Below are 21575 nucleotides of genomic sequence, written 5' to 3' on the forward strand. Positions count from 1 at the left end.
TATGTTCAAACATCCGCAAATCCAAGCTCCTTATTTGTCCCATGTGTTTGGACCGCGCGCAGACATTCAGCAGCCCAAACGCCCGTCGTTTCTATTGGAGAATGTGGGGTGAGTTTATCGGGTTAAAATCGGCTTTGTTTGGGTTTGCGCCGCCCTTGTTCCCCGGGGGCCCCACATGGGGCGCCAACATGGCCTGGAAGAGGGGCATGTCAAGTGCCCCCCATCACGCATTGTCGCTGCGCAGTGAACTGGAGGCTCAGAGGGGAAGGGAAAAAAAGTAATTCCTCATTTTCATCCTGACCAGGGTTCCCCTTTTCTTTGGCGGCTCGGAGCCGCAGTAATCCGCATTCACGGCGCCCAGCCCCGGGTTCCTGTAGGAGTTCTCTCTGGCTCTCTGGCATTGTCTTCTTCTCTGGGCCCGCTTCTTCCAATAGTGCTCCTTGAAAGCTCTTTCTGCGACAAAAAAGGACCAGCTCTATAATAGCCAACTTGCGTCCTTTCTTCTCTCTCTCTCACCCTTTTTTTTGTAAGCTTTCCGACGGAGCCGGGCTATTTAATCTTCTTGAGGCGTTCAAGATGTCACTTACCTCTGATGGTGGAGACAATGGAGAAATCCTTCCAGCCTGAATGCCAGGCCTTGCTGAATGCCTCTGGCCGCTTTGAAGAGGGTTCTTGGAAGTCTCTGTTTCAGCCGCTGTCCTGGTGGCCCGAGCGCAGGGTTTGTGTGTGTGTGTGTGTGTGTGTGTGTGTGTGCAATTGCATGCATGCCTCAGGGGCCAGCCTCACCAGAGGCGGCTTAGCATAAAGGGAAGTGGATGGCTTTCTCAGCAGAAAGACCCTGGTTCAAATCCCAGCCCAGACTTGAGCAAAGCATTCACTGAATCCTCTGGGCCTCAGTCTCCCGATCCGTGAAACCGAGGTGCAAAGAGTACCCTCACCCAGACATATTTCAAAAACGGATTAAAGACAGTAAGTTGCTGCTGCCCACCCGGAAAGTGTGTGTGGGTGCAATTAATTGATTGATTGATTATATAAGTTCCTGACAACTGGCGTGGAATCCTGCCCTTCCTCTCTGATGGAAGGGAATCAGAAGAGTTTCATTCATTAAAGGATTGGAAGAGAAGGAGCCAAAAGCTCACACCCTTTGTCACCTTTGACCCCCCCTCTCCCTGCATCCACTGCACTACCGAGCCCTGTTGACCCTGCGTTCTGCGGGCCATCCTGCCCCATCGCGGGCCTAGCCTCAGAACACATTTCCCCAGAGCTTGAGTCAGGCGGCACTCCCTTGCTCCAGAACATTTTATCCCTCCCTATTGCCTACAGGTTAAAAGGCAAACCTCCTCTTCGCGTTCGGACCCTGGATGATCTGCCTCTGTCTTCAACCTCCTCTCCTACCTTCACCTCCCGGGAACCCCACCCTCCAGCCGCCAGGCCCTGTGCAGCCCTAATTCCCAGCCTCTGCTGCGGCTTTATACTGCAGCTCGGGATGATGTCCTCTGCACACGAGCTTCTCAAATCCCTCCACCCTCCGAGGCCCAGGGCAGAGGCTTCATCCTCCCTGTGCCGTGCCCCTCCCCTGCAACACTGGGCTCACCTCGGCTCCGCAAACCCCGTGGAGCCCCCCGAAACCGGAGACTCAGAGGAAAAGAGGCACAGCCCCCCCGGCCTTGAAACGCTTGAACCGTCTGTTAGGTACAGAGCTTGCTTGTGAGCCCCAGAGCATCCCCCGCAAAGGCCAGAGTTGTCTTAGTCGTTCTTGGGCCGCCCTCCCCGCCAAGCAGAGTGACTGGTCCTCAGCAAACGCTCAGGCTGTTGAAGGAATGAATACGGACCCGTCACATTTATGGAGAACTTCCCGGTGCCAGCGGCCAAACTGGTCAAGTCACATACTTTTCTGTGAGGTGGGTCTGATCCCCATTCTACAGCTCACAACACTGAGGCGCAGACTTGCCGACTGGACCGCGGTCGTGCCGCTGACGTCTAACGCATCCTCCCTCTCCAGAGAAATGTCCCGCCCGGCCCCAAAAACGCTTTTTTAAGAATTTTGTCATGTGCTGAGGTTATGGGGGTGGGGGGAGGCTCCAGAGAACCGAGGCCGAAGAAGGGTATGTGACGGGCCAGAGACGGGAACGACGCGCGGGTGCTCTGCCGGGCGGGGCCGCCCCATCCCCGCGCCGACCCCGGGGGGCGCGCCAGCCGCTCGCGCCGTGGGTACGAGACACACATCGTGCACCTTCTCGGAGCCCCGCGAGCCGTGAGGGCGAACACAGCCTTCCCCGAGCCGCGTACAACTTTTCATTTCCCATATCAATCATGAGAACAAGTTGAAGTTCAGATAATGGCAGCTTGGTTTCCCCTAATTGTTCGGGATTTGGACTGACTGTTTGCACTGCAGACTGCGGCCACTGGGCTCCCGGCGGGGGGCTGTGGCCTGCTCTTTCTCTAACAAACCCGTGTTCATGCGTCCATTCAGATCCATCACCCTGAGATAAACTGTGAATATTGCCCTTTGTCGCGGCTGCATTCTTCCCGGCATCGTGGGGGCACTATTTACGGATTTAAAGGTTCATTTGCACAATTCTTTTGTCAGAGGCCCGGGCGCAGAATGGCAAAGTGAGGGCTGCCTCTTCTTTCTGGGTTACTGCCCCGGAGCTCTCCCCGTGCAGAATGGACATGCCTGCCCCCGGGCTCAGCACGAAGAATGTCAATGCGAAAATTACATTTTTTAAATGACCTGTCTGCTTCCGTGGCCAGGGAGGTCACCGGTTCACAGAGGGCGGGATTACGTGCTGCCACCCACCCCTTCGGCGGCGTTCGCAGACTCGCAGCTCGGAGAAGCAAGCCCGGGAAGTTGCACGCTTCCCCGCCTCCCTCTCCAAGTGCCAGGCACAGTGCTCTGTGCTCCTATTCGCGCCTCCCACTCTCCAGTAGCGCTTAGGAGGCCCATTTCACCGGGCAGGAGACTGAGGCTCTGTGAGTTCGGGGGAATTGTTGCAAGCCACCCCACAAGGAGAGGGCAGTACTAAACTTCGAACCCAGGGCTCTCAGACTCCTGTGCTCCTTCAGGCCTACTCTGCAACTGCCCACAGTAGGCCCCCCGGGCCCGGGCTTCCGAAGGAGGGGTTAAGAATCTGCATCTGAAACGACGGGGGCCAGAGACACCCTGTGATGGCGTGTCAGGCAACATAAACGCTCTGCTGTGTCTAGGAATCCCACAGCCTCTGAGACCTCCGTCAGATGCCGCCCCCTCGGGGCTCTCACCCTGATTTCCTCTGCCGTGGGCAGCCCTATGCCAGCTTCCTGTGCCATTTGTGAGGACTCTCAGTTATGCGCTTACCTGCTCCCGCTGGATTGCAGGCTCCCTGAGGACAGCACTTATCTGTCATATTTGTGTCTCAGTGCCCAGCGGGGGCCCTGGGAAATCGCATGCACACTAAACATTCTTGCAAGAGTGAAAGGGGGAGGGACTCTTGTGCAACACGGGGGTGTTTCTGAGAAAGAGAATGATTCTGCACGCACCTGCGCAGTCACGCAGCTCCGCTCGGAAGAGATCAGAGCCAGAGGAGAAAGATGACAGTACTGTGGGCTCACTTGCTGGGGATGGAGAGGAAACACAAAGGAAAAAGAAGAGATCTTGGGGCACCGGGGTGGCTCAGTCGGTTAAGCGTCCGACTTCGGCTCAGGTCATGATCTCACGGTCCGCAAGTTTGAGCCCTGCGTCGGGCTCTGTGCTGACAGCTTGGAGCCTGCTTGGGATTCTGTGTCTCCTTCTCCCTCTGCCCCTCCCCTGCTCACCCTCTGTCTCTCTCTCTTTCTCAAAAATAAATATACATTAAAAAATATATATTTTATAAATAAGAACTCTCATCCAGTCCCAGATTCTTATTCAGAATCCCACCAAGTTCCAATCTGTTTTATAGGAAAGATCAGCATTTATCCTTTTTTTTTTTTTTTTTTTTTAGAAATTAGCCCAGACTTTGTGTCAGTCAGAATGTAGCCAAATGCCTGTGCCCCCAGGATTGTGCTTTATCACAGCAGTTGGAAGACAAGAGAGAGAAAGAAGGGCAAATTTAAAAAGCTAGGTGAAGGAATACAGGGATTTGGAAGTGACAAGGATGATAAGGAATACTTTTTTTAAAAAAGAGACAGAAACTGTATTTTTAGCACTGTTATAAAGAATGGCTACATCTCCCAAGATTGCCAGTGCATCCCAAAATAAATAATGCCAGATTTGCATAATCTGATAAGGAATTTGATCCTTCCCAAATACAAGGGATGTTTTAGAATATCACTATTACTGCCAAACAGAGGCTAAAATATGTATGTTTTCCTGAAGGACAGATTTTCACTTCGCTTAGCAGATAGATGTTGGTTCCACGTCTTGACCTAAAATATAGTTTTGGTGTATGTTTCTTGCCCCAGTAGCACGGTTAGCATTTGCGGAAAAAGTTTGGAAGTAGTCATGTCCTTTTTTCCTGTAGCCCACTTCCAAAAATGTGTCCAATCTGAGAGAAAGGACAACGGTTGTTTGCAAAAGGATGTTCATCACAATGCTGCTTATAAGTAAAAATTAGATGGTAGAAACTGGATAGGTCCATTAATAGGGAAATGGTTCTAAAACTATGTCAGCGTTACGATGTCAATTTAAACACCCAAAATACAAAATTATGTACGCTGTACAAGCCCAATCATGCAAATATATATATGCATAGAAAAAAGAACCAGGAGAAATTTTGAAAAAAAAAATTGTTGGCATTGATAATCTTCAGACAAGGATATGATGATTGAAGCATTTGCTGTTTCTTCGTATTTTTCTATAAGGTACGGATTTTATTTATTTGTTATTTTGATTGCTTTCTTCAACACGTTTTTATTTACTTTTTATTTTTCTTCAACACATTTTATTTTATTTTTATTTTTTATTTTTTTTTTTTTATTTTTAAAAAAAATTTTTTTTTTCAACGTTTATTTATTTTTGGGACAGAGAGAGACAGAGCATGAACGGGGGAGGGGAGGGGCAGAGAGAGAGGCAGACACAGAATCGGAAACAGGCTCCAGGCTCCGGGCCATCAGCCCAGAGCCCGACGCGGGGCTCGAACTCACGGACCGAGAGATCGTGACCTGGCTGAAGTCGGACGCTTAACCGACTGCGCCACCCAGGCGCCCCATTTATTTTATTTTTATTTTTGAGAGTGACAGCGTGAGCAGGGGAGGGACAGATAGTGGAGAGTTGCAGAGGATGCGAAGCCAGCTCCACGCTGGAGCCCGGTGCGGAGCCTGAACTCACGAAGCGTGAGATCAAGACCTGAGCTGAAGTCGGACACTCAACTGACTGAGCCACCTGGAGCCCCTCAACACATTTTTAATGAACATCTATGATGTGTAATACATGTGTTAGTAGGTAGAGATACCACTGAGACAAAAGCAGACAATGGACCTGCCCTCTGGAGCCGACGTTCTTCGAAGGTGGGAGGGAAGGACGCAGGCATCAGAGCAACTGTACAACCAATTACAGCCGTGGCCACAGGCGATGTGAAGGGGGAGCAATGACCTGTGTCAGTGTGGAATAGAGAGGTCCAGTGTGTTTGTGGTGGGTGTTGAGAAGGGTTTGGAGAGGGTTTCTGTAAGTGATGTTCATGCTCAGCTTTGAACAGTGAGTAGGACTCACCTAGATAAGAAAGAGAAAGGGGTCAATATGGTGGTATTTCATTCTGGAGCTTCCTTGGTACCCCATCTACTCCCCCTCCCCGCCACCCACTCCAAGACTGGAGAATGCAGGTGGTTGGTTTTGTGTGTGCTGGTAGGGTGGGAGGAAAGGGATTTCCTTTACTCCCGGGTCTGGGAGTAGATCCTCATTATTTCAACCCAATCAGGTTAACCTCATCCTCCTTTCACCAGACATCCATTTTGGTAATTTAGGCCCAATCTAATCCATACGTGGCACTCCTTCAACCAAGGAATTCGTTCAGGAATCAGCAGTGTATTCCAAAAAGACCTAAAAGGAGATTTGCCATGGTCTCTTGAGCAGGGAAAAGAGGGGGTAAGAATAAGCACTCTTTTAAGGGAGCTACAACCAGCTGTTACTCTCCTTCTGGACAGAGGCGTCAGTGGATATAAAGCCTAAAAGACTTCTGCAGTCATTTTGGCATCACGAGGGAAGCCGACATTGGAATGAAGAGCAGAGACATGGAAAGAACCTGGATGAGTTTCAAGGGCCAGGTTATTCGAGGCCTCATAGGACACGTAAGGAATCTAAGCACAATAGCTCATCATTGAAGGATCTTAGACAGAGAAGCGCCTTAAAGAGATCTGTGCTCTTGAAACACTGCTTTGGCAGATTATGTACAAAATGGAAAGTAACTTGCGTAAAAGTGATGGCAGGGAAGTCAAAGATTTCAGAGATAAGAAAAGGTCAAAATACCAGGACTTGGTGACTGATTGGATGGGAAAGGTAGAAAGAAGGAAGGAAAGGATGGGATCCATGATGAGCCTGATATTTAAGGATTTCAAAATAGGATGATAGGGACATTCGCTGAGCTAGGAATCCCCAAGGAAGATGAGGCTAAGGAAAACACTCTGAGTTGTTTGTTGGATATACTGAATTGGAGGAGCTTTTGTGTTACCCCAGTAGAGATGTTACGTGAGTGACTGGACAGGTGGGTCTTGAAATTGGGGAAGTCGTCAGTGCCTGGGTGGTAGCTGGAGTCTACAGGGTAGATGGGTATGGACGAGCTGACCTAGTAGGAAGAAGAGTCTCCAGGAACTCAACATTTAAGGGTAGGGTTTGAGGAGACTGCTGAAAAGGAGAGCTCAGAGAGACAGGAGAAGAGAGGGCCCCAGGAGAGCATATGGCCAACAGTGTTGAAAGCTGCTAAGTGTCACATAAGAAGATGATGGAAAGCGTGCTTTGGATTAATGACTTGGATGACTTGGAGGCACAATGGAGTTGGGAACCGGACTCGAGCCACTAGACAAGCGAGTGGGAAGAGACTGACGTTACCCATGAACAAATGCGCACAGAGGTCTGCGATATGGCCGTGCTCCCGGAAGGTGGTTCAGCTCTTCTGGGCACAGACTCCGTGAGCTGGCACAGTGAGGTCAGCAGCCGTGGAAAGCTGTGTCACGTGCTTCACGATTCTCCAGATCTGGGGATGTTGCACAGAAAGGGCTCTTCTCGGAGCACCCCGGGTGGAGAGATCCACAGATAAATGCCCTTTCCTTCTTTGTCCCCTTTTCTCTGACTTGTTCATTTATTCGGTATGGATTGTCTGGGTTGCCTTAGAAGAGTCAAACCAGCCAATGGTGATATTTATTCCTAGATTTTTACTAGTTTCCCAGGGCTGCCTTGACAAAGTATCACAAACCAGGCGGTTTAAAACCACAGAAGCATGTTGTCTCCTAGTGCTAAATGCCGGAAGTCCAAAATCCGTACGCTGGTGGACGTGCTCCCTCCCAAACCTCCAAGGGTGTCTCCTTCCTTGCTTCTTTCAGCTTTGGGTAAACCCAGGTGGTCCTTGGCTTGTGACTGCGTCTACGCTAATCCCTACCTCCGTCTTCCCATGGCCACCTTCCCTGTGCGTCCCTGTGTCCAAATCCCCCTCTTCTTGCCAGGATGCCGGTCCTATTAGATTTCAGACACGGCATAGTCCATGTAACTAACGTCACTAATGATACCTGCCATGACCTTATTTACAAGCGAGGCGGTACCTGACGGCCCGAGGACTAAGGCTGTAAGCTCTCCTTTGAAGGGGACACAATTCAACCAGTGACACCAGGTCTGGATCTGCACCGTAGCATCTGCAAGCCGATGGCATAAGCATGAGCTGGGAAAGACACGTCACCATCTGCAGCTTTAGCTGAAGCCATCCTTGGCATATCACTCACCATTTGGCAGCAGGAAAGCTGATTTTGGCTCAGGCCGGACAGAGAAGACAGTGCTCACTGAAGGGGTTTATTCAAGGTCTATCCTCACGGGGTCATGTCACCCACACCGGGTCTCCCTCCCAAATTCAATTCCAGCCTATGCTTTTTTTTTTTTTTAATTATGTATTTATTTATTTGAGACAGAGAGAGAGAATCCCAAGCAGACTCCACGCTCAGCACAGAGCCCGACACGGGGCTCGATCCCACGACCCTGCGATCATGACTAGAGCCAAAATCAAGAGTCAGGCGCTTCACCGACTGAGCCCCCCGGGCACCCCAACTGCAGCCCATTCGGACGACAAGAACTACGAGCTCCTTCTTGATTTCCTGAGGTGCTGGAGATGAGGTGTCGTAGCCACTCCACAAACACGTACCGCGGGCTTCCCCTCCGTCGGGCCCTGGGAACGGGCTGAACGGTGTGGCATGACCCCTTGTCCCCTTCGGGACCCTTGTCTAGCGAGAGAACCAGGGTGGCTACAGCAAGGCCTGGACGTCTGCTGAGCAGATAGTGCTAGAAAAGCTGTGATAGAGGAAGGGGGGGTGTGCATTCCTTCCTCCCAATCCATAATTGTGATTATTATCCAAATCCCCGCAGATCACCGAGGGGGGATGGCGTACCCCTACTGAGCCAGCCAGGGGAGCTGCTGCCTGTCATTTTTAACATTTTTATGCTTACGATTTGTTCGAATTACGAGTCCTTGGTCTGCTCCTGCACGTAATACGGTAACATTTCCCCCTCGGCACATATTCTATTAGTGACTGCTAGCTGATGTTCACAGGGGCAGCGGCACCGGATGCCTGGCTACCTTCCACATTGTAAACGATCCATGCACTGTGGTAGAATAGCCACATGCTGCGGAGTGTCACTGGCCTCTGTGTCCCACCCTACGTGTCTGTGAATAATTGCAAAGCCTTACAAGTGTCAGTCAGCTTCCCTGAAACCCACCTCGCTCCTCTGGGCCCAGCGAGCCAACAGGCACCTCGCATCGCTGGGGCGTAAAAGATAAGGAAGGTGAAGGAGATGTCACTCGTAGTAGATGCTCAACAAATGTGCCCCGTGTTTTCTCCTACATTTGCACGTGGCCCAGTGCATCACGGTATTTACCGAGCATCTGCTATATATTAGCCTCTGTTTTAGGCACGGGTGATACCGAAGTGAATAAAGCAAACCATTTTCTTACTTTCTCTGGCCCTACATCTAGTGGGAGGGAACAGACGACAAAGAAGGTACTTTTCAAGTGAGGGTTAAGTGTGCAGAAGGAAAAGACAGGACACTGATAAGAGAGGAGACGAAGAGCTACTTGGGACGGCAGGCTCAGGGACGCCGCTCTGAGGATTAGGAGGCTCCAGACCTGTGGCGATCTAGGGACAGACCCCCGAAGGTCAATGCAGGCCCGGTGGGAGGCAGAGGGCATGGTCCGGGAGCACTGCTGAACCTCAGTTCACCAGGGGCCAAGAGGTAGGAGGTGAGGACGGCAAATGGGCAAAGGCTAGATCTTGCGGACGGCGTCGAAGCTGGCAGGGGTGGGATTTTCTTCTGAATGTGGTGAGAAGCCACTCTCAGGTTCAAAGCGAGGGTGTGGCTTGAAAGACCACTCCGGCTGCTGTGTGGAGAACGGATGGACTGAGCAAAGGCGGGGAGCAGGTGGACCCCTGGGGAGTCTCGCTCAGATGCCTGAGCTAGAAACGGTGGAGACTTAGACCAGCTGGGTGTGGGGAGAAGCAGGTAGATACGAAGATATTTGGGAGGTAATTTGACGAGAAGTGAAAGATTCCAGTTAAATATCGAGACCTCACCTGTCACAGGAACAATTAATTCTCTTTAGTCTGTTAGCCAATCGAATCCGAGGTATACCGAGAGCTGGATAGGTATCAGGAACTATGATCAGAGTAAGAAAACGGCTGAAATGTAACAACCCTTTACCCGTGCGTTTACAGCCATCTTCCCTTGCTTTGTTTCAGATAAATAGAAACCTACACGGCAACGGAATTCTAGGTATGTTTCTGTCTTGATAAAAATCTATCCCATCACACATTCATAAAAGAGCCTGTGGGTCCTGCTGTTGATATATAGTCACCCATTTGTATTTTCCACATTTCCATAACACGTCATCTGTGTGCTTCTTTTTCAAAACTAGCAGTAAGCTCCTTCTGTGAAGGGAAACATGCCTGTAAATATTGAGTGATTGATCTCTTAACTTGTTACTGGTGTTGTTCATTAGGATTCATCAGATCAAATGGGACCTTAGGATGCCCAGGGTCTCCGGATGTCTTCTGAACATAGAGTGTGATTTGTTGATCAGGGCCGAGACGTTTTAAGCCAACACTTGAAATTATTTCACAAGGAAGGGGTGCTTTTCTAGACGGAAGGAGTTGACACGCCTTTTGGGATGAGCTTTGGACTGGGAACCAGAAAGCCCTTGGATCCGGCTCTGCCATTGACTGTGTGTCCTTAAAGAAGTCACTCTCCCTCCCTGGTCCTCGTTTTGCCCATTCAGTAATAATAGCATTTGTGGGTGCACCACACATCCTTGTTGTGAGGAGGATGTAAGCTTTCAAGTCTCCAAGCACTTTGAAAACACGCTGAGTTAAAGGGAGGGCTGTGTACTCTCGCGCCTTTGGAGTCACTCCCCGACAGCACTTGCCCTTGGCCCTTGCTTCATGCTAAGTTAGCACAGGCTTCGTGCTCACGAGCAGTGCCAGTGACTTCTTGCCAACATCCTCTCTAGAAGCGATGTCTGCCGGACTAGATGAGCTCACCAGACCCTCCCACGTCTAGAAAGGGACCTGCGGGAGCACCGAGCTCCCCTTACCACAGACCATTTTCAAGGTTTTGTGATTGAGAAGTTTGGAGACCGGACGAGTGCGAAAAGTTAGCACCTTAATTGTTGAAAACTCTCAAAGATTCCAAACTTGTAAATCATGAAAGGCCACTGTTTAGCAGGCTGGAATGCTTTTGAAAAAGACCAGCGATCAGAGATTGGCCTCGTTAATAACCACAGTAAAACTAGCTCTTGAAGCTCAAAGACACAGCTAATTAGGGCAGAAAAATTCAACCTCAAATTAAGAGTGTGTGTGTGTGTGTGTGTGTGTGTGTGTTTCTGAAGTGTAAAAGCTTTTCTCCCAGAGAAGTATGTCTAAGTATATTTTGGATATGTTCCAAGATCCACTGTAAGACAAAGCCAGGACCGCAAAAATGTCAGGGTGGGGTTAATGAACTTCCCAGAGCATCTGTGTGCCCATCTGTCCAGCAAAAAGGAATAACCAACTTCCTCATCTAGAAGATTGCCTAATCCTAAACTATGAAGAGAGAAATGCAAAAACTGAGATTCTCTGAGGATGTGTTATGATTCTTCCCTGTTTTGTTTTGTTTTGTTTTGTTTTGTTTTTTCAGTCGTAACTTACGTCCGTGGCCCTGCGCGGTCAGTACTTGAGAACTTACTGAGTACGTCTCCACGTTCTAGATACTGGGATTTAGACATGAATATCAGTGGGTCCCTGCCTGGAGAAGCTTGTATCTGCTGTAGACCAGAGCCTGGTAGAGCAAAGAAGCTCTATGTATGTTTAGGCCTTCCACTTTCTGAGAAGAGATTTTTCCCTCAGTACAGACCAGTGGCAACGGACTCAAAATTTGCCAGTTTTGAAGATTAGAGGCAGACTTACAGCCCAGCGTCTGTTTATCAGCTGTCTCATCAGTTTAAACTTAGAGCAGCCCCACAGCCCGAAAGCGTGGCCTTGTCAATATTACCGTAAGATTTTATCGCTCAGTGAACCGTCCCAGCAGAAAAGAAATGGCGAATCAAGACATCAGCTCAGCTGCCCAACCCAGTGCTCATTTTCTCACCACTGATGCCGCCTACAGTAAAGAAATCCAGAGCCACTGTGAACCCGACCCAGTGTGAGCCATGCCCGGCCAGGAGCGTCTGAGATCACGGGTCAGGTTAGTGTAACTAGCAGGGGACCTGGGCCCTCCTAGGGGAGCAACAAGCCCACAGGACGGCACTGAGAGAGGAGGCTGCACTCCAACCGAAGAAGACATTAGGGACGTTTCCTAGGTGCAGGGGTCATCAGCCTGCATTTCAAAGGATGGCTAGAATTCTGACATCTGAAAACGGGCCAGAGGGTGACCTTTATTACTCAACGCGTAGACCATGGAGGAGCAGCACGGGCACCCCCTGCACGTGGGCTTAGAAATGCAGAATCTCAGGGTGCCTGGCTGGCTCAGTCAGTTAAGCATCCGACTTCGGCTCAGGTCATGATCTCACACGTCGTGAGTTCGAGCCTCACGTCCAGCTCTGTGCTGACAGAGCCTGGATCCTGCTTCACATTGTGTCTCCCTCTCTCTCTTCCCCTCCCCACTCATGCTCCGTATCTCTCTCTCTCTCAAAAATAAATAAACATTAAAAAAATATTAAAGAAATGCAGAATTTCTGGGGCACCTGGGTGGCTCAGTGAGTTGACCATCTGACTCTTGATTTTGGCTCAAGTTGGGCTCCGTGCTGAGCATGGAGGCTGCTTAGGATTCTCTGTCTCCTCTCTCTCTCTCTCTCTCTCTCTCTCTCTCTCTCTCTCTCTTTCTCGCCCCCTCTCCCCCTCTGGCACTCTCTCTCTCTCTAAAAAAAAAAAAAAAATGCAGAATCTCAGGCACCATCTCAGACCCAGAGAGTCAGAATTTGCAATTTAGTGACATCCCCAGGTAATTAATTTATACATCGAAGTTTGAGAAGCACTACTCTAGCGGACCACATGGAGCTTTATTTCACAGAACATAATGTCTGGACAGTTACAGAGCGGGGAAGAGACATCTCTGTGGTAGGTTCAGAAAGCCTTCACCCTTCCAGTCATCGCTGTGAGACCTCAGGAAAAGTGGTTATCTCCTTCTGAGTCTTGGTGTCTGCATCTGTGAAATTGAACCATAAGCCCCATTTTGCCTACTTCACATGTCCGCTTCGAGGGGCGGCAAGATAACGAATGTGAAAGTACTTTAGTGAACTAGCCTTTTTGGCTGACAACCAGCTGATGCTTTTCTCTTTCAAAGTGCTCTTGTCGAAAATGAGACCGCGAGAGGTGACCACAGCCCCCCAACATTGGCTCTGGCGGGCGACGGCCAGTGGAGACAGCCAGCAAAGCTTTGGGGGGATGCTTCCCTCCCAGAAACAAACTGCCGGTGGGATGGGCACAGACACAACAGAGCCCAGAAAAAACTACACAGGAGCCCGAGAACCAGTCCATCTGAGAATACCCAGATGTCTAGGGGGGATGCAGAGTCTAAGAAAGCGCCAGGCCTGCCCTCAAGCTGCCTACAGACTTGCAGGGATTTGAACCTTTCCATAGGAGACCTTCAAAGGATGTTCTGATGTACAAACCCAGCTTGCAGGGTCTCTTCTTGGGGTAGACAGAAGCACGCAGAGGTGATGTACGCAGGCTTGGGAAAGAGACAGAGAACTGCGGTTTAAACCCCAGCCCTGTCTCTCGGTAACTGGGATCCCGGGAAAAATCACATCACCTCCCGTGAGACTTGGCGTCCTCACGCGGCAAATGGAGACGCTGGTAACACTGCCCCTTGGGCTGTTGTGAAGAAAGATCAGGCCGGAAGTAAACGTGCCAAACGGATGTATCCTCCCCTTCACTGTCACAGCCCTCATTTTATTTTCTCCGTAGGACTTAGAACCACTCGTTTTATTTGTGCATTCTCTGCCTCTCTCACTAAAATTTCAAATCCCTGAAAGCGGAAACTGAATGTCTTGTTCACCGTGGTATTTTCAGCACCTAGAACAGTGACTCGCACAAAGGAAGTGTTTAATAAGAGCCCGTTGAATGAACAAGTATTAACACTCCTTCTGCCCAGATATAGATCTTTCTGGAGCTAATTTAGATGTTCATGTCTGCAATTAGAGTTACAAGTCCCAGTGCTGTGTCCTAGTAGTCACGTCTTACACTCCGAACCAGGGTTGGTCTTGTGACTAGTAGCATATTGCAGAAGGGATGATACATCACTTCCAAGATTAGGTTACAATAGGCTGCAGGTTCCACTTTTTCTCTGTCCCTCTCTTGCTTCTGGATCACTTGCTATGGGGGGAAGTCATGTCAGGAACAGGAGACGTGAGACACTCTCGTGGTGAGGACTGGAGTCTCCTGCCAACACCCACGTAAGTGAGCTTGGAGTGGGTTCGTGGACCCATCCCAGCCTTCAGACACTGCAGCCCCAGCTTGACCACAACGTCGTGTGAGACCCTGAGCAGGAACCCGGCAAAGCCACAGCCAGCCCCTGGCACTCGGAAACTGTAAGAGATAATAAATGGTTGTTGTTCTAAACTACTAAGTTTGGGGGTAATTTGTTACACAGTAATACATAACTAACACACCCCTACTGAATGGCCTCCAGATCCGTGGCTAGAGGAAAGAGATGACTGCATCCCTCCCCAGCCCCAGGAGCAGGTAAAGCAGAAGCAGGCCAAGATGCTGAGTTATAGGCAAACATGCCTTTAGGAGGATTTCTGTCTTTCCTTTGAAAAAAAGAACGGCTTCCATGGGACTGGCATTGCCCTCAAGCACTTTGTCAAGCTCATTTCCTGATACAAAAGTGAATTTGGCTGCAGCAACCAGGTAGTAGACCATATCGTCCACATGGTATCCAAGGAGTAAAAGCTCCCTGGACCACCAGCCTCCATGAGAGCATGAGAGCAACAGAGAGGTCCTCAGCTGCTGGGGAGTCCTTGCCTCCATGCCTCCTCCAGCACTCTGAGAATCTCCCCATGTTGACAGTTTCCATCCCAGATGCCCTGGGATGTTCCATCAATAAAGTACATCAAACCCAATGAAAGAGAAGGAAGGAAGGAAGGAAGGAAGGAAGGAAGGAAAGAAAGAAGAAAGGTGGGAAGGAAGGAAGGAAGGAAGGGAAAAAGAGAGAAAGAAAGAAAAGAAAGAAAGAAAGAAAGAAAGAAAGAAAGAAAGAAAGAAGAAAGGTGAGAGGGGGGAAGGAAGGAAGGAAGGAAGGAAGGAAGGAAGGAAGGAAGGGAGGAAGGAAGAGACAGAGGAAGGAAGAGAGGGAGGGAGGGAGGGAGGGATGGAGGGACGGATGAACAAAGAAAGGAGGAGAAAGAGGAAAGAAAAAAGCATCTGCAGACTCCACATTTGACATGGAAGGTCATACTGGGCCATAGGGGTTCCCTCTGGGCAGAGATCGCACAGGCCCAGTGGATGTTGGAAAGGGGTCATCTCTCACTGATCCTTAATACTTTTTGTCATCTGGCATTCTGCTTTTAACACTCTACCAAACACAGCTGAGACCTTATTACAACAGTGAAACAAAACTTTCCCAAAGCCTTTGGGGAAAACACACACACACACACACACACACACACACACAAAATACACACCACCACCCACTGAGAAAATTTGGTGGATAAAGAAAGGCATATTTATCCTCACACTGTGAGAAGTGCTTCCTTCTTACCTTCCCATCTACCTCTTTGTACCCACCAGAACCCAGGACTTTAGAGCCCCTGGTGGAAATCTCAATTCCTCAAAATTATCATTGAGCAGAGACTCTCCAAGTCCTATCTCCAGCCTACTTACACATCTGTTTGTACGTGCCCACTACTTCTCTCATTCTTCAACACTGGGAACAGCTAATCCATAAGGCAGGACTTGTATCCACAGGCTGTAGCTTACGGATAGATATCATCCGTCCTTGGAAACCGTATCTTCTTACCGTGCTCTTGAGGGCTGCCTCCTTATGGTAACAGAGGGTGGGCCGTATCTGCCCACAGCCCCTACTTCAGCCATCTCCCTTCTGTAGACACAAGCCCTCACCTATGTCCTAGGCTTCTCTTCCACCTTTCAGCAAATAGAAAGGCCAAAGAATGATTGATGCTCCTGATCACAAAGCCGACGGCCAAAACAGTGCTGGAATTATTTCCAGGATGTCTCATTGCTCGTCACATAGCTGCTGGCATCTCCCAATAATATCTGTATTGTATGTTCTGTCCCATGACTGTGCAACCATAGGACCGGGACCTCAGAGGCTGTCTAGTCTAGCCACCCACTCAGTGCTGGAACCCCACCCCTCCACAAAGGCTTCTTGGACTTTCCCAGTGACAAGATGCCAACTGTTTCCCAGGGCCACTGTTCCCATCATAGGATACCTCTAACATTAATCAGCTCCAGCTCATACTGAGCTAAAAGTAGTACCCCACCTAACACATGCACCTGATATCTTTCAATATTGGGTGAGTCTCTGGTCCCACGTGACATATCTTCTCCCTCTGCTCCATGACATTTCATCAAATATGTGATGAGAGTCATTGTGTTGCGACTACGTCCTTTGTTCCCCAACCCGTCCTGTATGACATCGTCTCGAGGGTTTTCACCACATTATTCATTTTTAACCTATTCTACCCTGAAAATAGTCCTTGTAATGTGACAAATCTGGACCTGCACATCATCCTCCGGGCAACATCTGGTCAGTGGGAAATAAGGCTGGACTCACTTCCTCTTAAGTTATCACTGTAATTTTATGCTTCTAACCCAAGTGGACACCAACTTATTTAGAAACTACATCATCCTGTTGGTTCACAAGAATCTCGTGGTACAAATAAAACAAACCTCTCTGGCTCCTTTTCTCATAAACTCTTGTTAACCCAGGCACCACTGCCACCCACCCCTGCCCCCCAACCTTAAAAAACTCCACGTACGCACCCGGCTAAGGACCATATGCTTGTCGATGTCAAGTTTCACTTCATTGATTCGAGCCCATAACACCAGTTTCAAGAATTTTTTTTTCATGAAATATTTCAGACACATGAAAAAAAGTATAGAGAATCTAATATCCACCATCTACTCCCAATCCTGCTTAAGGAAGAAAAGCATTGAGGTCTAACGGAGCTCCCCATGCACCGTTCCCCTCTCTCTTTCCTCAAACAAGCTACCATTTTGAACAAGGTGCTTATCCTCCCAATGCATTTCTTTACGTATTTATCAGGTTGTTTGTGTGTTTTGAAACCTCATACGAATCACTTCAGATCCTACCTGTATCTCTGAGACGTACTTTTCTTCACTCGGAATTGTATTTTTGATATTTAATCACGTTGATACATGTAGCTGCACTTTATTCATGGGGCCAAAGTCTGGAGAAGCAGTCTGGTTTCAAGTTGATGACCATCAAGGCTTGTGTCCAAATTCCTCCGTTACGAAAATACTGTCAAGAGCATTAGTATGCACGTTCCCCTCTGCATGTGTACAAGGGTATCTCCACTTATTTGCCAAAGAGGAGGATGGCTGGCCCACTAACTGTGAGCATCTTCTGATACATAGGCGCTCCAGCTGGTTTCCCGAAGTGATGGCAGTGTGGGGGAGGTGCCATGGCTCCACAGTCTCACCCAAGGTCAGCAGGCACCAGGCTCGATTATCAGCCAACCTAATGGGCATGAAAAAGTTCCTCATTATTGTTTGACTTCTCATTTCCCTGTCATTTGTCTTGAGTCTTTAGCTTGTTAGCTGTCAGTCCCACCTCCCCTATTCATGAGGTACATTAATTGGAATGCTTTCGAACCCAAATAACGAAAGAGTCTACTAGAAGCAGCTTAAACGTTCTAAGAAGCCTGGAGATAAAGTGCTTCTAGATTCGGTCAGTGTAGTGGCACTAGGATCATATGCTTCACTTTTCTCTCCCATCTTCAGCTTTGGTCCTTGTCTGTCTCGTGGCGACAAGGTCGCTGCCCCACTGAGTTCATACCACTGCATCCGAAGGCAGGTGGGCAATTCCTCTTCCTCCGTCTCTTTTTGTCACTGAGGAATACCCTTTCCAGAAGCCTCCTGAACAGATGTCCCTGATTTTCCTTCATACCATATTGGTTAGGATTGCTCTACGTACCCATGACTAAAGCGATAACAAGAAGGGAATAGAATTTCCACGGTCAGTTTAGACTAATCAACATTCACCCATGGGGACAGAAAGATTCCCCTGCCCCTAAGCACATGGGACAATAAACTCCTTCCCCCACCACCACCAAAATTGGAACTCTTCTAACAATAAAGAAGAATGGGGATAATGGCTGTCCAGTGGCAAGGTAAGTGCCCATCACAATGGAGAAATGAAGTCCTTTAAGGCTGAATTCTAGAAACTGAATTCTACGGTCATCCCGACCCTCCAAATCAGCCACGGGGAGGTTCTGCGCACCAGGGCTGGCTAGGACTCCCGTGCTGAGGTGAGGAACCCCTCACACCCACACAGACACTTTCACGTGCACTGACTGGCGTCGGAGGGGAAACTGAGGCAGGAGAATCGTGACTCTGTACTAGGAATCATGACAGTTTCCCTTGGCCCCTCATTCCTTCCCTTGTTCCTATTTCTTGAGACTCCCCATAGATTAAAAATGCAGAAATGGAAAATTGACTTTAAAAAAAATTTAAAAAGTCTGCCTCCAATCCAGCATTCAGGAGGAAAGGAAAGTCGATGTCATTTGAGGGGTCGAGGGGAGGGGGGAGGGTGATGGGGGGGAGGAGGAGAGCGTGTCTGAGGCTGCTGGCTGCACAGGTCAGGGAGGAGGGGTAAGTGGGGCCTCTGAGGTGAGTGGACAGAGCAGGGAAGTGGCCCCCCTAGAGCCCTGGCTTATAGCGGCAGCCCTTAGCCTTGTCCTCTCTCCTGAAGCCCTTGGGGACAGTGGATCCTCTGTAAACAGAGTGATGAGGCCCAGAGCCCTCTCGTAACTTGGGAAGGTGAAGTGTGGTGGTCCTGTGGTCTAGTCTCCCAGCTGGAAGTGACGGTTGTGAGTTACCCTGGACTTCAGCAGCACCCCCTCATCGGGCCAGTGTCCGCAGGTGCCCCTGGGGACCTGCCAGCTGGGCTAACATGACTGCCTGCCAGCCAGGCCACCCCAGGTGCAATAGAACAGGCACCAAGCCCATGTGACCCAGACAGCGAGACGCCCCCGCGAGGCAGGAAGCTGAGAGCAAGGCCGAGAGGGGGCAGAAACATTTTCAGGGAAAATAAAACAGGACTCAAATTTTTAGAAGTCAGTCAGGTCTCGCAGAGTGGGTGTCTTTGGAAGCAGCCCAGGGCTTGTGGCACACGCTTGTGGTGATGGCCCCGCAAAGCTAAGCAGGGTAGGGTGCAAGTTATCCTGGAGTCATCAAAGTGTAAGGTTTACAAAATAATAGAAATCTCTCTGGCGAGGAAGCTGCTCTTATCAGGGCACATGCACCCCGGCAGTTTCTTTGCTGTGTAACTCATGAAATTTGTACTGCTCTTACTTTTTAAAGCTCCATGAGTCCTTCCGACCTCAATTTTCCCCCTCCTGTCTGTACCTACTGTTATATCTAAGGAATTTCTAGGGGCGCCTGGGTGGCTCAGTCAGTTGAGTGACCGACATTGGCTCAGGTCATGATCACTCACTTCCTGAGTTCGAGCCCTGCGTCGGGCGCTGTGCTGACAGCTCAGAGCCTGGAGCTTGCTTTGGATTCTGTGTCTCCCTCTCTCTCTCTCTCTGCCCCTCCCCCACTTGCGCGCATGCTCAGGCGCGCGCACGCTCTCCCTCTCTCTCTCAAAAATAAACATTAAAATATTTTTAAAAGAATTTCCTAACTTTTTCCTGATTTTTTTCTCTTCACTTCATATTCCAAATCACCCCTGGAAACATAAGGGGTTCCAGTTTCCCATCCCAAGCCCCCATCTTATGCCTTTAAGGATATCCCTTCCTCATCCCAGCCCCTGTCTTTTCTTAGGATATAAATTGACAGAAATGTTGATTACTGTAGCCATCCAGCCAATTCTTTCCAAACTACGGCTATTCGCAATTTGCTTATGGTCTTTGAAGATGCGATTTTCTGATCCGGAACCTCAGATTGGTATTAAGCCCATTTTTTTTTTTTCAGAGCCCTTAAAACTATTAAGCTCGGTGTAGAAATAAAATCACCACTGATACCTCTGTCCTCTGAGACCAGAACCAGAGATCCGTCAAAACTGGCACCAGAGACCAAAAGTTTTCCTGGGTGCTGATTCATTACTCATCAGCCATATCAATGATTAAATATTTACGTGCCAAAGAGTCTGTGATTAAATATTAATTTCCAGCCAGTCTGCTATAAAATATTTAAGGGCTGGTGAGTCTGAAGTGTGCAGCTTTCAGCTCAGAGCAAGAAGGGCCCCATCAAAGGCCGGATGCTGGATGATGAAGCAGGTGCACGAAGACGAGTTGATGAGAAAGTGTGCTGGCCCCAAGTGCACCTGGACGCCCGGCTACACAGAGCAGAGATTTTGCGCAGCCACGTGGGGTTGCTCTGTTTGCGAGTGATAATTCACCAACACAAACTTACTGTGTGCATTTTCAGAGGTGGCAACACTGAGGCCCAGAGAGGTGGAAGGAATCACCCTGGATTTCAGGGTCAGCAAGGAGCGACGTTAACTAACTTGTTCGCTTTTGAGCAAGAATTGTTTCCATTTCTGCCCCAGAAGGAAAGGACAAAGAGTGTTCGTACTGTCTTTGTATCGATAAGAAATCTTTTGCGCTCGTGTTTCAAATGGTGGGAAGTTAGTACAGGAAATCGCTTACAAAGAAGGTAGAAGGACTGGAAGACGAAATAAGAAAGAGGTGCCATTGTTAGAATTAAGGGAATCAGAGGGTAACGCAGAGAGATCAGATGCTACTAGCACCTTACTGGGCCAAAGCCCGTTCCTGATGCTGAGTTACTAGACATAGTGGTTGGTTGGTTCCAGATGCACCAGAAAGGTGCCTTCTCAACTAGAGCTGCAGCTGCGGAGAAGGATGCTGACTCTTGCCAGCGAGGGCTGGGACCTCCCTCAAGCAACCCGCCTTGGACAACTGCGGTTCCCTTGAGTCACTCAGGCCTTATTTTCCTGCATTGTGCCCTGTCTGTGCCTGGCAGGCTTGTCTTTCAATAGAGATTTTCTTGTCTTTATTCCTCATCGTTTCTTACGCATTCCTTTTATCTCCCCAGCGAATAAAAGTCATAAAGAGAATAATTCATTTCACATATTTCACAGTTTATAAGGTATTTTTATATCCATTATCTCCATTGATCCCCAAAAGAACCTTGTAGACTGAAAGCCGGGGTAATTATTCCCATGACTGAAGGTTCGAGGCACAGGAAGTTTAAGTGACTTGCTCAAGGGTACACAGCAGAGTACCTGCCCTATGGTAGATGCCTGAAAATGCCTGTTGAATAAATTAACAACTGAAAAACTGAATGGGCCTTTGTCATCATTCATAAAAACCAGGGATAGAAGAAGTATTAGTCGAGGTTCAACAGCAGAAAGACTTCGTTAGCAGAGAAACAGACGGGGTTGTTGAAGAGAGATGGAAACTGCGGGGAAAACGTTAGTTTCTCCACGTGGCTCCCAGAATCTACAGACAACTGCACTTCAGCCTATTTTAAGATTGGGCGGGAGGAAAATTTTAATTACAGGAACCCATGAACGCGGGCTATCGTTTCTAGAATCCCTGCCTCTTGCCCATCTCCCCCGTGCAGTCGTGACTTCTTCAGGTTTGGGGAGTGTCCGACTCAGCCCAGCTGCTCAGGGGATCCCACCACGTTTCTGATCGTCTATGTCCTATTGTCCTTGTCACCCCCTGTCACCCCCGTTTCCTACACCAAACTGTCCTTTCCTTACCCCGAGTATCCTAGGTGTCTCT

The sequence above is a fragment of the Lynx rufus genome, unplaced genomic scaffold (assembly GCF_022079265.1).
Source record: "Lynx rufus isolate CCGP_SWC_20201006 ecotype Redwood Valley unplaced genomic scaffold, mLynRuf1.p SCAF_8, whole genome shotgun sequence".
Lineage (NCBI taxonomy): Eukaryota > Metazoa > Chordata > Mammalia > Carnivora > Felidae > Lynx > Lynx rufus.